The sequence below is a fragment of the Spinacia oleracea genome, chromosome 1 (assembly GCF_020520425.1).
Source record: "Spinacia oleracea cultivar Varoflay chromosome 1, BTI_SOV_V1, whole genome shotgun sequence".
Classification (NCBI taxonomy): domain Eukaryota; kingdom Viridiplantae; phylum Streptophyta; class Magnoliopsida; order Caryophyllales; family Amaranthaceae; genus Spinacia; species Spinacia oleracea.
In genome coordinates, this window is record NC_079487.1 from 110,466,901 (window position 1) to 110,482,020 (window position 15,120).

Consider the following 15,120-nt stretch of genomic DNA (forward strand, 5'->3'; position numbering starts at 1 on the left):
TTCATTGTGATATTTGGGGACCAAATAAGGTGGTATCTAGCTGTAATGCTCGATTTTTTCTTACTATTGTTGATGATTTTTCCCGTGCTACGTGGGTGTATTTATTGGTTGGCAAGTATGAGGTTGCTCATTTAATACAAGATTTTATGCCATGGTGAAAACTCAATTTAATCGAAAAATTAAGGTCCTCCGTAGTGATAATGGTCAAGAGTTTTTGAGTTTAAAATCTTTTTATGCAAAAAAGGGCATCTTGCATCAAACGACTTGTGTTGATACGGCACAACAGAATGGTAGGGTTGAGCGTAAACATCGTCATATCTTAAATGTTGCTCGTGCCTTGAGATTTCAAGCAAAATTGCCTAAATATTTTTGGGGTGAATGTGTTCTTACTGCTGTCCATCTTATTAATAGAACGCCTACCCCTGTGTTAAATGGTAAGACACCCCATGAGTGTTTATTTGGCCAGGCTCCTTCGTATGATGATGTTCGTGTCTTTGGTTGCTTGAGTTATGCTACAAATAGGCCTCGTATTAAAGATAAGTTTGGTGCACGATCTCGAAAATGCATATTTGTAGGATATCCGTTTGGAAAAAAAGGGTGGCGTCTTTACGATTTGGAAACACATGAATTTTTTGTGAGTCGTGATGTGCAATTTTTTGAAAATAAGTTTCCGTATCTTGAATCTCTTACTGATGACAGAAGGTTGCAATGGGAAAAATATTTTGGTCAACCAATATTATGGGATGATGAGGAGTGTGCAGTCAGTGTAGAAAATGATGTTAGTTTGGAAAATGTTGTTAGGAGTGACGTTAGTGGGCATGATGTGGCTGGAGTTCTTAATGGCAATGTGGTAGGTGAAATTAATGGCCATGGTAGTAGTAGTATTACGGAGCCCATGCTTTCTTCTCCCTCGTCAGTTCGTATTGGTACCTATGAGTGTGATGTCATGACTCCATTGAGATTGAGGGGAGTTCACCTCGAGCTTCACTGCCCATTGAGCCAAGTGTGGAAGAGTCCCTTGGTCGTGGTCATCGTACAAAATTTCCGTCATCCAAGCTCCGTGGATTTGTTACTAATACTGTGATCACTGAAAATATAGACCCCGCCCCAACAAAGACTACCCCTTCTCAATCACGTTCCTCAGGTAAACCTTTTCATATAGCTTGTTATGTTGATTATAATAATTTCACTGTGAGACATAGGTGTTTTTTGATGGCAATTACAAAGGGAAAGGAACCAACTTCGTTTCAAGAAGCTGTTAAACATCCGGGTTGGCGTCAGGCTATGCAAGAGGAAATTGATGCTCTTGAACGTAGTGGTACGTGGACAGTTGAAGACCTTCCTCCTGGTAAAAAGGCGATTGGTAGTGGTTGGGTGTACAAAATTAAGTACACAGACAAGTCGAAGGTGGAACGTTTAGGGCGTTTGGTTATTTTTGGTAACCGTCAAGTTGCAGGTGTAGATTATAATGAGACATTTGCACCTGTTGCTAAGATGGGTACTGTTCGGCTTTTTCTGGCGGTCGCTGTGTCGCTGAATTGGGAGTTGCATCAAATGGATGTGCATAATGCCTTTCTTCATGGTGATCTGGATGAAGAAGTTTATATGCACTTTCCTCCTGGGTACAGTACTCCTACTCCGGGTAAGGTTTGTCGGTTACGTAAGTCTCTATATGGCTTGAAACAAGCTCCTCGACAGTGGTTTGCGAAGTTGTCTAGTGCCTTGAGGGATTTTGGTTTCAAACCATCGTATGCTCATTATTCCTTGTTCAGCTACATTCAGGGTAATGTCTCTCTGCATGTTCTTGTATATGTTGACGATTTGATAATTGCAGGATCTGATCATGGTGATATTGTTCGATTTAAGACTTATTTGAGCACCTGCTTTTATATGAAAGATTTTGGTGTTTTAAAATATTTTTTGGGGATTGAGGTGGCTCGTGGGCCCGAAGGTATTTTTTGTGTCAACGGAAGTACTCCTTGGATATTCTGACAGAAGCGGGCATGTTAGGTTGCAAGCCTATTGACACGCCTATGGAGCAAAATCATCGTCTTGCTTATGCTTCGGGTGAGCCGTTTGAGCATCCAGATCAATATCGTCGATTGGTCGGGAGACTGGTGTATTTATCTGTTACTCGTCCCGAGCTGAGTTATTCTGTGCATACTCTCGCACAATTTTTAAGTGATCCACAGGTGACACATTGGGAGGCTGCATTACGAGTCTTACGCTAACTAAAGGGTAGTCCAGGACAGGGTATTTTGTTGCGTCCTGTGTCCGACTTGTGTTTGACTGCTTTTTGTGATAGTGATTGGGCTGCATGTCCCTTAACTCGTCGTTCGTTGTCTGGCTATTTGGTGTTTATGGGGCGCTCTCCGGTCTCCTGGAAGACAAAAAAGCAACCTACTGTGTCTCGTTCGTCTGCAGAGGCTGAATATCGTTCTATGGCTGTTGCCACTTGCGAGTTGAAGTGGTTGAAATCTTTGTTGTTCTCCCTTGGTGTTTTGCATTCCCAGCCAATGAAGTTATTTTGTGATAGTCAATCCGCCCTCCATATTGCTAAAAATCCAGTGTTTCATGATCGTACGAAGCATATAGAGGTGGATTGTCATTTTATTCGTGATGAGTTGGTTCGAGGTAATCTTTCTACGTCATATGTTCCTACTGGTCATCAGCTAGCGGACATTTTGACAAAAGCGCTTGGAAGGCAACAGTTTGGGTTTCTTTTACGCAAGTTGGGCATCCGTGATTTACATGCTCCAACTTGAGGGGGAGTATTAGGAATATTGTGTAAATATTATGTTGATATTCTGGTGTATATTTCCTTAAGGAGTTTAGGCAAGTTAGGGTTGCTATACTGTCATATAAATACTTGTGATTATCAATACAAGCCCTCAAGCCGTTTTCCTCCTATTCTCTATTCTCTGTCTATTCTCTGTAACTTATCATGAAGTAATATCGTGTGGATTAGAGCAACTCCAATAGTGGAAAAAGAAACCTGCTCAAAAAAAAAAAAGAGCATGTGAGCAGGTAGCCCACCATTTGTACAACAATGACATAAGCAGCTGTTAAAATCTTGTAGCTATTTTGGGCTACCTAGCTAAAAAAATATAGCTTAAATAAATAAATTATTTAAATTAAATATTATAGGGAGCTACAAAGTATTGTAGCCCATCAATGTGAAAATTTATAGTTTTATTCAATTGTAGTTAGAAATTTGATGTGGCAAACTTAGCCACAATATCTTGTAGCTCACTATCGGAGTTGTTCTTAGTCTATTCGTTTAGAGTTAACAGTTCCGCGTGAATTTTGATATTAAGAATGTCTTAATCATTTTTATTTATACATAAGAAAAAATATAATAGGTCTTCCGCTCGAGGGGAACCCCTCAGTAATCACTGTTTGCAATGAAAGTTAATTGTTGACTATTATAAGGCTGAATATACATAGAATCTGTAACTAGATGTCCTACATTAGCTATTCAATATAAAAGTTAATTGTCGTACATATAATTGTTTTTTTCTCTGTAGATATGTTTAATATGAACCGTTGTGAACGAAGTAGAATCAGCTTGATGTCATTGATGATAGTGTGAAGCTTCCAAGGAACGTTCCAAACAACTTTAACTACGCTGATAACTAATTGTCACCTTCAATATAAATGTTGCCGATGTGGAGCCTGATTGCTTCTTTTGTGATAAGGTATATGACTGAATTTTATAATTATATGTCTTTACTTAACTTTAGTGATGACCGGACAACGCAATGGAGATAGTACAATGATTTACAAATTGTAATCAAAAGTGTTTAGAAAGCAATTTGGAGCAAAACTCAAAGTGTTGGAAGTTCAATAAAAGTCAACAAACTTCTCAAAGGTAAAGGGGTGAGATTGCAATAAATGGATGTGATATTCTCTTATTGTAAGTGTTCCGGGGTTGAAACGATGGAAGGAGCGTCCTTGATGTCTTGAGTTCCGATCACGTACGGTGCCTGCAAGATGAACTCCGGGCCAAAGGGGGGGGGGTCCCCGAGGCGGAGCCTCCGACGCTCAAGTCAGTACAATTGATGTATAAAATGAGGTGTTTAGGGGAGAGAGAGTAGGGTGGCTTCTCTAGGGTTCGAGAATCCTCTTTACCTTGCCCTTTGAGGGGTATATATAGTGCCTTTGTTGGGCCTTTGAGGCCTTGTAAGGGATATTGGGCTTGAGTGGATTTTATTGGCTTTTGGGTTAAAATGGTGGGCCCATTTTAACACCCCAACAAATGCCCCCCAGACCCAATTCTATTTGAAAAATGGGTTGGGTTTTGATTTTGATCACTTCCAAGTGAAAGTCGATTTCAGCTCAGAATTTTAACCTCGGCTCGGATTGTAACATCGGTTCGAGTTGTAATCTCGGCTCGGATTTTACCTTCGGATTTTTGTCCTTCGGATTTTTACCTTCGGCTCGGTTTTATCCTTCGGATTTTTACCTTCGGCTCGATTTTGTCCTTCGGATTTTTACCTTCGGCTCGGTTTTATCCTTCGGATTTTTACCTTCGGCTCGGTTTTATCCTTCGGATTTTTACCTTCGGCTCGGTTTTGTCCTTCGAATTTTTACCTTCGGCTCGGTTTTATCCTTCGGATTTTTACCTTCGGCTCGGTTTTATCCTTCGGATTTTTACCTTCGGCTCGGTTTGTAACGTCGATTCGAGTTGTAATCTCGGAGCGATTTTTAACCTCGCTCTTCAAATCCGAAGATCTATTTAAGAACGTGCTTCTAAAATCGGCTCGGATTGTAACATCGGTTCGAGTTGTAATCTCGGAGCGGTTTCTTTACCTCGGCTCGGATTGTAACGTCGATTCGAGTTGTAATCTCGGAGCGATTTTTAACCTCGTTCTTCAAATCCGGAGATCTGTTCAAGAACGTGCTTCTAAAATCGGCTCGGATTGTAACATCGGTTCGAGTTGTAATCTTGGAGCGATTTCTTTACTTCGGCTCGGATTGTAACGTCGATTCGAGTTGTAATCTCGGAGCGATTTTTAACCTCGTTCTTCAAATCCGGAGATCTGTTCAAGAACGTGCTTCTAAAATCGGCTCGGATTGTAACATCGGTTCGAGTTGTAATCTTGGAGCGATTTCTTTACTTCGGCTCGGATTGTAACGTCGATTCGAGTTGTAATCTCGGAGCGATTTTTAACCTCGTTCTTCAAATCCGGAGATCTGTTCAAGAACGTGCTTCTAAAATCGGCTCGGATTGTAACATCGGTTCGAGTTGTAATCTCGGAGCGATTTCTTTACTTCGGCTCGGATTGTAACGTCGATTCGAGTTGTAATCTCGGAGCGATTTTTAACCTCGCTCTTCAAATCCGAAGATCTGTTCAAGAACGTGCTTCTAAAATCGGCTCGGATTGTAACATCGGTTCGAGTTGTAATCTTGGAGCGATTTCTTTACTTCGGCTCGGATTGTAACGTCGATTCGAGTTGTAATCTCGGAGCGATTTTTAACCTCGTTCTTCAAATCCGGAGATCTGTTCAAGAACGTGCTTCTAACCTCGTTGCACGAAAATGCAAGTTTTTTTCTCTTGCTAAGTACTCCGTATACATGCATATGACTTGTTGACGATCATACTTGTTGGCCTTTTACCTTTGGAAATTATAACAAGTACGTAATAGTAGAATCTATTGACTATTGAGCATTGATTTTTCAAGTGTGCTTTCCTTACTATGATGCCCTCCTTTAATCTCCTCAACCGTGACTCCGTGAGATGAAAACGAATTTAATAAATTTTAATCTGACAAAAATCATGATTGTTAGACAAAATATATTCAGATAAGTTTATCAAAAATAAATTTTTTCATATAAATTAAAATACAGGAAGTTACATATTTTCAGGAAAATAAGTCAATGTAAATTAATTTCAGTGAAAAACATATAAACCAAACATAATATTACATTTAGAGTACAATGATTGGAGTTAGAACAAAGAGGAAAAAGAAAGGAAAATAGAAAAGTGAAACACATCATCGTTGCACTCGGTACATTTAAGAATTTCTTCTTTAGTATGCAGCTGGCCGGAATAATGCAAAAGCTAGCTTTGGGGCCTCTGTCTCCTAACCACCCAAGCAAAGGGGGAAAATTAAAATATACTAGTACTACCTGCAATACATAAACTAATCCGATCATACCACAAATCTAATGTTTTTATAGTGGTAAGCTCCAGAAAATTCAATAAATTTAATCTAGTTGGATATATTTTATAGGTAATCCATCTGTATTTATTTAAGAGATACACTTGCCATTTTTAGTAATTTATCAACCGCATCATCTAATTAAATAATATATCTACACCCCACCTTCACCCCCACTCTCTAAAATAACATGGTCCCCACTTGTTTTTCTTATTAAAATATCTACTTAACCCCACTTGTTTTATTACTTTATTTCATTCAATTCTTTTTCTTAATACGCTTACCTGACCAAGTGTATCTCTTAAATAAATACAGAGGGAGTAACACTGTAATAATAATCCGCTGCTTTGCTTTTAAAAAAAATGATTTTCTACTCATACTCCCATTTAGGTGTACTTTTAAGGGAGCATGTATTATAAATAGCTCTAAAGTGGCTAAAGTTAAAGTAATTGGTTTGAAGGTCATGAAAGGACTTATGTTGGTATGTGGGGGCAATTTTTTATCTTAGATGTTGATTTCGTGACCATTGGTTGATTTGGCTCCGCCCTTGTTAAAGATTGGAATATATTGCCTTGTATTTTTTTAAATTTATCTTATATACTCCAATCTCCATATGAAGTTATGAACTTATTTTACCTAACTTATTTTTTTCAAATCTATCTGATTATACAATGCTTCCTCATTCGCGAGGATCTTTTCTCCCTCGAAATGCAGAGTTTTCCTTCTCCTTCCTTCGACGAAGACTTAGAGTTTTCGTTCATGGTCGCACATTTAATGGATTACCCGTGAAATTGGTTCATTTATGCGAGATCGCAAAAGTTATCAATTTGTCGAATGCAATCAGATGAAAACCACCTTCACGACTCCAACAAATCGTTAGATCGTTCCTCCAAAAAAGTTGTATATATTCCGACGAAATGTGTGGAGAGATGTTCCACGGTGCAAGATCTACTCAACGATCGTAGTTTTTTTGATGAAAGAAACATTTATTTGATTTGATTTGTTATGTATTTGTTAGATTCAAACTTTTGTAAATGTCGTATATATGACTCTTTATTAATGAATTACTTTTACTTTAAAAAATAAAATTATCAACCTCGAACTAGAAATAGGATTACGTAGAACATGTTTGCACAAATTTGTCTTTATAGGATAAATATTATAGATCATGCTTTTAAAATACTCTGTACTCCGTATATTATTACTCCTTAACTCTTAATTTAATCAGCACATGGGTATATACATTTACTGATCAAAAATAAAAAATGGTGTGACTGAGCAGTGTGTTTAAGCCCTAGAGGTCATCAACGTGAAGAACTTTAATTAGTAAAATAATAACCATTTGCGCGTTTTTGTAATAAAATAAATACTTGTACTCATTTGCGCGTTTCTACAGTTACATATACTTCGATATCATGGTTTCGTAATATTGGTGATGTAAGACGGTCTTGCTAGTGGAAATCTTGCGCAAGTTAAAGTTGTCTTTATGTGCGACCAAACCAAAAGAAATAAAAAGGGGTCTTAATATTATATACTCCATCCGTTTCTTTTTGTTTGTTGCGTATTTCTTTTAGAGTGTTTCATAATGTTTGTTATGTGGGAGAATCTTTTCTTTTATAAATTTATTATATTGTCATTTTTTGTGCCAGCTTATAATTTTAATTGGTCCAATTTTTTCAACTCATTAAATTTCATTACAATTTTCCAAGTATGTTAAGTTAGCAATCTGTGTGCTTTTTCATTATTGGTTCATTTTGATAAATAAAACAATCTTATTGGTTGTTGTAATTATTAGTGGATTAAGGTTTAACTTGGTTTTTTTTTAATAAAAAGGAAAATTAGTAATTATCAATCCAGCCTTTGCCCGATTTTCTTTAATTAAGCCTACATATGCGATATTTCTAAATAATCCAACCTTTATGACCCAACTACTATTATTAAGCCTAACAAGTTACTAACCTGCTATAGGCGGTATTCACCCTTACGTGGCATATAACAATTATAATTTATTTTTATTTTTTTCCCCTTATTTTCTTTAATTGCTATTTTAATTTTCGTTCCTCTCTCCTCTGCGATTTTCTGCTTCATCTCTGCACTCCTCTCCATTATTTCTCTTCTACCTCTTCTCCACCATTGTCGATCCCTCATACGATCATACCTCTCCATTCGAAGTTCATCAAAAATAATCAGCAATTACTATGGCTGGGGTAAAGCAATTGCCTGTTGGATCTGGATCTTCTTCAAATTCAAGGTTTTTTTTTCTTTCTAAATTTTCAACAAGACCACAATAACCAACATTCCACAACATAAAAAAAAAACTATATTATTGCAACAGCTGGGGTTTTTACGAACTGACCATCAAGGAAGCCCAAAATTCAAAATTTACCAATAAAGGAACAAAAACGCTAAGGTTCATAAGTTCACCTTCAATTGTACGATTTTGGAGACGAAATTTGAATGCGCGTGGATGAAGTCACCTATTTCCACAAGAAAATCGCTGATGATGTCATGAACCAGTACAATTGTGGTTGAAGCAGCAGTAATGGAGGAGATCGAGAGGAATTGAAACACGGTACAGAGAAGAGAAGGGTTAAAGGTTTTTTGAGAAAAAAATGAAAACCTTGTTTAGGTGGCAAGTGATGATGACGTGTCCAATATTTTAGGAGGGAAACCAACTTTAGGTTGTCAACGTTTTTAACGTTGACTTTGTAGCAGGTAACCGGTCATCTAGGCTTAATAATAGTAGTTGGGTCATAAAGGTTGAATTATTTAGAAATATCGCATAGGTAGGCTTAATTAAAGAAAATCGGGCAAAGGTTGGATTAATAGTTACAAATTTTCCTTGACTTTGTAGCAGGTAACCGGTCATGCAGGCTTAATAATAGTAGTTGGTCATTGTAGGCACCTACTTTTGTCCCCATTCCCGAAAGGGAAAGGTTCGATGATGAAAGCATAAAAATTCCACTTGACAACGCATCTCCTATAAAATAAACGAATCTCGATTCCCTATTTCATTTCACCCGAAACCTGCTAAAAATAGTAACTGCCGTAAAAAGTAGCTTCTAAAAGTGGCAAATCATAAAAGATAGAAACCTGTCAGAATTAGGTGTTGCACTCCAACATAAATCCTAAATGAGATAGAAAACCGCGAGAATCCTATTCCTAATAGGATTCGGAAATAAGAGTTACGTATTAATTAAAATCCTAACGAGCCTAGAGTTCGTAACGGGCCCAGACGCATTCCGTCATAAAATTGATACGCGCTAACGGATTTTAGGAATTCGAATCTGACTAAACAAAACTGCCCAGACCCTATTTTCAACGCCTGGCTCTGGGCGCCGAAATCTTCGGCGCCCAGGCCTGGGCGCTGAAAATACCTGGGTACGTTTCTTTTCCTAATTCTTTGTGGATTAGAACTATGCAATTCTATCTTTCCACGAACTCTTCCCTATAAATAGGCCCCTAGTTTCGACGTGACACAACAACAACACATAATTATATTCTGAGTATTGACTCCAACCCTTAGCCTAAGCCTCTCGCTGCGAAACTGTTCACGCGTTCTGTCGCAATCGATCCATAAATCGAACAGAACGTATCCTGTCCCATAATTGAGATTCGTTAAATAAAAAGGAGAAATAGCAAAATCAAAGTGGTTAGTTTTCTGAGAACCGTGACGCACCTCTCAAGGGTGCGTCGTAATGTGTCCCTTTTCGATGATTTAACTGCTTTCCTCGCCCTTTTTATGAACTGTTAAACTAACCTAATATGATTGTTCTATCACGCCTAACAAATATAATATTTTTGGGAAACCGGATTATCATGTTAGGTCCCTTAATGCTATTTAAATCAGATAATCACGATCGAATTAGTATTATATGTTGCATATTGCTAAAATCAATTCAGATTAGTTTAATAGTTAACGCATGTCCCTTCAATTATTTATGCTGAGCTAGTAAGGATATCCTGCCTCTGGAGTTATCGACGAGCGAATTACTCCTCTCGGTAGTTACAGTCCCCCGAACCCTCAATCTCTACCTTGCGGGTGTATATTGAGAGATCCCCACACCAGGGATCACAAGGGAACCTATGGCCGTCGTGGTCAAACATAATGCACTCCCTTTATGTCACGATAACCGGGTTTTGTAAGTTTTTCTCATTGTTGTTAAAAACTGAATGACGACTCCTATATTACTAGTCAATTGGGTGTATACTCACAGGAAATCCAATTACACTTGATTGAATAAAAAGAATCGTCACACCCACGAGGGACAAGGTCACGCATTAGCCTCGCGCTTTTTCGACCCCCTCACAGTGGCGACTCCACTGGGGATAGTGAAGGAAATACTCGTGCTTGTAGGTAATCAAAATAGCCGAAGGGTGAAACGATCCTACCCCGCGTTTATTTCCCCATCAAGTTGGGACGACCTGAAAAGCAGCATATTAATGTGAACGGGCAGAACATCATAACGAATCTCGGCTCCCTCGGGAGTTGGGACTAAGGATACCTTTTTTCGCCAATAGGGGGGTGCATACGCCGCGCATGTTTCCCACTCGGTACTTGTGCAGGTAGTACACCTATCCCGAACCCAATCGCTCGCCCATTAGGTCCCTCTCGCCTGCATGCCCCCTTGGCTTGCACTTGCGGGTTGGCCTCTCGAGCGAAATTCGTCTGTTGAAGACATTACCTCGACCAGGGCATGTGTTGGATCTACGATAGAAGCGGTACCAAGCCAGGCGCAAATAAACTACCCATAGAAGCCTATCATAAACTACGTGACATATTTAATTTTCAAATCCATGTTTGTAATGTAGTTATGTGTAGCGAACTATGTGACTATGTTATGATTGTGAATACGAATAATGCTAGACAAATAATCCTAGAAAAACCAACGACCTTAAAAATTACCCAAACATTCATAAACCAATTGGCCAAAGAGTTATACCAAAATATGTGTTCCGCAAGCCCGAACGATCGCCACAAAAATAAGCGACGCTCGGGATGGCCTGTAACGAATCCCACAAACGCTGCACAACGTGTAAGGACGTTATTAGGCAAGCACGCAAAATTTAAGTCGCAAAAACAAAAGTAGACGAAAACTGAAAACGAGTACCAGTCAGGGACGCATTTTCAGCGCCCTTGGCTGGGCGCCAAAATTTCTCACGCCCACTTCTGGGCGCCGAAGTTGCTGCCTGGCCTTTTGGTCAGGAACAGCAGCCTCGGCGCCCGCGCATAAAAAATATATACGTAGCAAAAAAAAGAAACTTTTCGAAAATATTGCTACGAGGGCGTAAGAAAAGCACTCGATTTCAAAAGCGACTCGTAAAAAATTAATAACTCTTTGCGTCGTTGTTAGGCCTCTTACGACGACAATGCTCGGCACTAAAAACCGAACATGCTAATAATTATGAATGTCACATGGGCGAAGTATTCAAAAAATAATGTTCGAATAAAGTCTTCAAGAAAAAATAAATGTTCAAATAGAAAATAAATAAATCCGAGTCTAGACTAGGCTATGCCAAAGTACAATCTAAATCCTAAGTCTTAGTTGTCTTATCCATAGAATCGGTCCCAATGTTTGGTGTCGTTCTGCAAGTTAAAAGGTTAAACCATATTGAGTCTCCCCTCCTAACATTTAAGTCAATAAGCACCCATATGTAATTGTCATCCCTTGTTAAGAATCCACGGCCTCAATACTCTCTCACCAATAAAAAGAATATACTATAGTATTTGCAAAATGGAAACAGTCACATTCTGGAAATCTTCCCCCATAGTCGCACAACCCCCAAAGTGAACCTAAGGTGTCAATACCATTAGCAAAAAAAATTAATGGCCTCAAGGCTTATAATCACATTGGGTCACGACTATCATAGTCCTCTCGAGTCACTCACTCCTGGAAATACTATTAAGTACGGACTGAAAGATTTTCCATGCATGCAACATGACCAACCATGAAAATACCCAAATCGGCATACCATAAGGCTACCATGGGTAAAGCAATACACACTAAGAGAGAAGCCGCACTAATGATTCTAGCCTTGCAAAAATAAAAATTCGATCTCCCCAACTAACTACCTTGCCAATATTAAGCAAAATGGCGCTTGACAAATGAACACCCAAGGGTTAAAATCTAAAGTGTCAACCAACGAAAGTCTGAGAGTCGCTTGGTCAAGTATTATAGGCTTGCGCCACGTCATTATTTTGAGTCTAGGCCACCTCCTTGTATTCATACATGGGTTATAATCAGAAAGATTAATGAAAGTTCGAGTCTAAATCACAACTTCCAATTAAATCCCGAGAACTGTAAAAAGTTATTTTCGATGTAATTCTTTTGTTAAATTTCAATAAGGTAAAAACAACATTTTGAATCTACGCTATTTGCACATTTTAAGAAACGACTAAATACGCTTGCAAAGCAAGACAATTCAAAGGTCCACCCTAGGCCTGCTAGAATTAAAGGTCCACCATGGGCCTACTAAACACTACAAGAAGTTGATTAATCTCCGACCGCCAAAAGTGGTTGGTAAAACACGAAAAACGGTTGGTAAATATTTTAGCGACCGCCTACGGTCATAAAACGGCGGTGAGTGTTCACCTGGACGGTAATTAAGGAAACTCCGTCTGGGAAGTAGGGATGTCAGTGGGGCGGGTTTCGCGGGAGACCCGCCCCGCATCCGCCCCAAGTAGGCGGGGATGGGTATATAAATCGTACCCGCCATGGGTGATGGGGCGGGTGTGGATTTTGTGTTGAACCCGCCCCATCCCCGCCCGCTCTGCCCCATCCCCACTCGCCCCGCCCCATCCCCACTCGCCCCGCTTCATACACGCCATGGGTGATGGGGTGAGTTTGGATTTATTTGCATCTTTAGGTGATAATATAAATTTAGGTGAGATTTTTATGTTTTTTGTTTGGATTTTTTTGTTATGACGAGTATTTTTTCGATTATATAGGTTACTTTAGTCATAAGGTTTTTTTTTCTATAGTTAACTTTGATTACTCCTTATATATGGCAAATGTTTGCTAAATAAGAAAAATTAGGCGGGTATTAGCGCGGGTATGAAGCGGGGATAAGACGGGGATGGATACCCAGTTGGGTGGCGGGGCGGGGATGGATTTTAGCTTACACCCGTTGGGGCGGGGATGGGGATGAATTTTGTACCCGCCATGGGTGATGGGGCGGGGATGGGGATGAAAATTTTAGGTGGGGATGGGGATGGAGGGACCTACATCCGCACCCGCCCCGCCCCATTGACATCCCTACTGGGAAGCGGTCGCTAATATTTACCGTCTGAAATAGCGACTACAAAGCAGTCGCTAATGTAGTGACCGTCTCAGCAGTCACTAAATTAGTGACCGTCAAGGCAGTCGCTAATTTAGTGATCGTCTGAGCGGTCACTAAATTACCGGCCGCTAAAACAGTCGCTAAATTACTGACCGACTACATAGATGGTCGGTATTTTACCGACTATAAATGTAGTCGGTAATTTGAAGTTTTGTTAATTAAAAAAAGGCATGCTAGACGCCATGCTATATAACCAAAATAACTACTGTTTTCAAACTACGCTATATCAACCAAAAAATTTAATCACTAAAAATAAATGTTTGATAAATTTAGATAACCAAAATAATTACGTCCAAAAAATTAAGAATTCTAACTGGGTCTAAACATCTAAAATAAATGGAAAGAAAAATATTTACAACCACCTAAATTAAAAAAAATCACCAAGAAGATCGACAAATCTTGAAATAGCATGAGTTTTGCCTCAGAATCCTTAAATAAGGGAATTCTTCCATAAGAAAAGGGTAGCTGATATATGCCCAAAGAAACGCCTAAGTTGCAACAATAGAAACTGAACGGAGACGCCATCGTCGACGTGTAGTTTGATCTGATTTCTCACCCCCAATCACCACGAACCTAATTCACAAAAACCAAATTCAACCAAAAGCAAAACAATTACAAAAACCACGCGATATTCATAATAAAAAAAATCATCAACCAAGAACAACTAGATAAAGTAAAAACAATAAGTTCAACCAACCTTTCGAAGTCTCCATGGGCAAACGACAAGAGATGAAGAGGACAAATCTCCAAGGACCAACCTTTCAAAAATCAACACAAGCACCCAAACTTGTTCTTGTAATTTTTTATTTATATTGTTTTGATTTTGTTATTTATTATTTATTATTGTGTTTTGTATATGATTGAGAAGAGAATGAGAGAGAAGTAACAAGAAATGAATAAATGGAGATGAGAGCCTGAGAGGATGAGAGTATCAGAGAGACGAAGATGGAGGTAAGGTGAGAGAAAGATGGGGGATCCAAAGAAAGGGGGAGGAGACAAGTGAGAGAAAGAGAGGAGGTAGGTGAGAGAAGATTTTGAGCGGCTGTGAGAAAGAGGCAGGCGAGGGTATGTTTTAGGGTTTGGTTAGTCAAGAGCAGTCGGCAATTGTTTTTGGAAAAGTAGCTATTTTACCAACCGTTATTTTAGTCGGTCGGTAAATAACTTTTTACCGTCTGCTAGGGCGGTCGGTAAATACTTATTTACCGACTACCTGTTGTTCGGTCGGTAAAAGGATCGTTGACTTCACTCAATTCGGTGGTCGAGTAATCCTCTGTTGCTACGTTCCTTTTTTTTCGAATGTACAATGAGGAGTTCAGTTGGTCGACTAAGCCCAATTCAATAATTGAAGCTGCTACAATTTGTTTTGAAATAAATAACGACCGCTAAACCGGTCGGATTTATTAAATAAGCGGTTGGTAAAATTTTAAATATAATTTGGAACTAGTCGGATTTTTACTGACTGTTATGTAGTTGGAAAGCTTAGAAAAGCAGTCGTTAATTTGTCGACTGCTTTAGAAGCGGTCGGTAAATTTAAAAAATAATGACCGCTTCTATATCGGTCGGTAAATTACCGACTGCTTTATTTTTGGTCGGTAAATTTAGTTTTACCAACCA

General features: G+C 39.0%; 1 long non-coding RNA gene across 1 annotated transcript; it reads right to left on the reverse strand.

Annotated features, from left to right (window-relative positions):
* Positions 1-13,744: 13,744 nt before the first annotated feature.
* Positions 13,745-14,847, reverse strand: LOC130466113 (uncharacterized). Its single transcript, XR_008926132.1, has 2 exons — positions 14,204-14,847; positions 13,745-14,079 (listed from the first exon to the last, which is right to left on the reverse strand). It is a non-coding gene; the product is annotated as an uncharacterized lncRNA (long non-coding RNA).
* Positions 14,848-15,120: the final 273 nt, after the last annotated feature.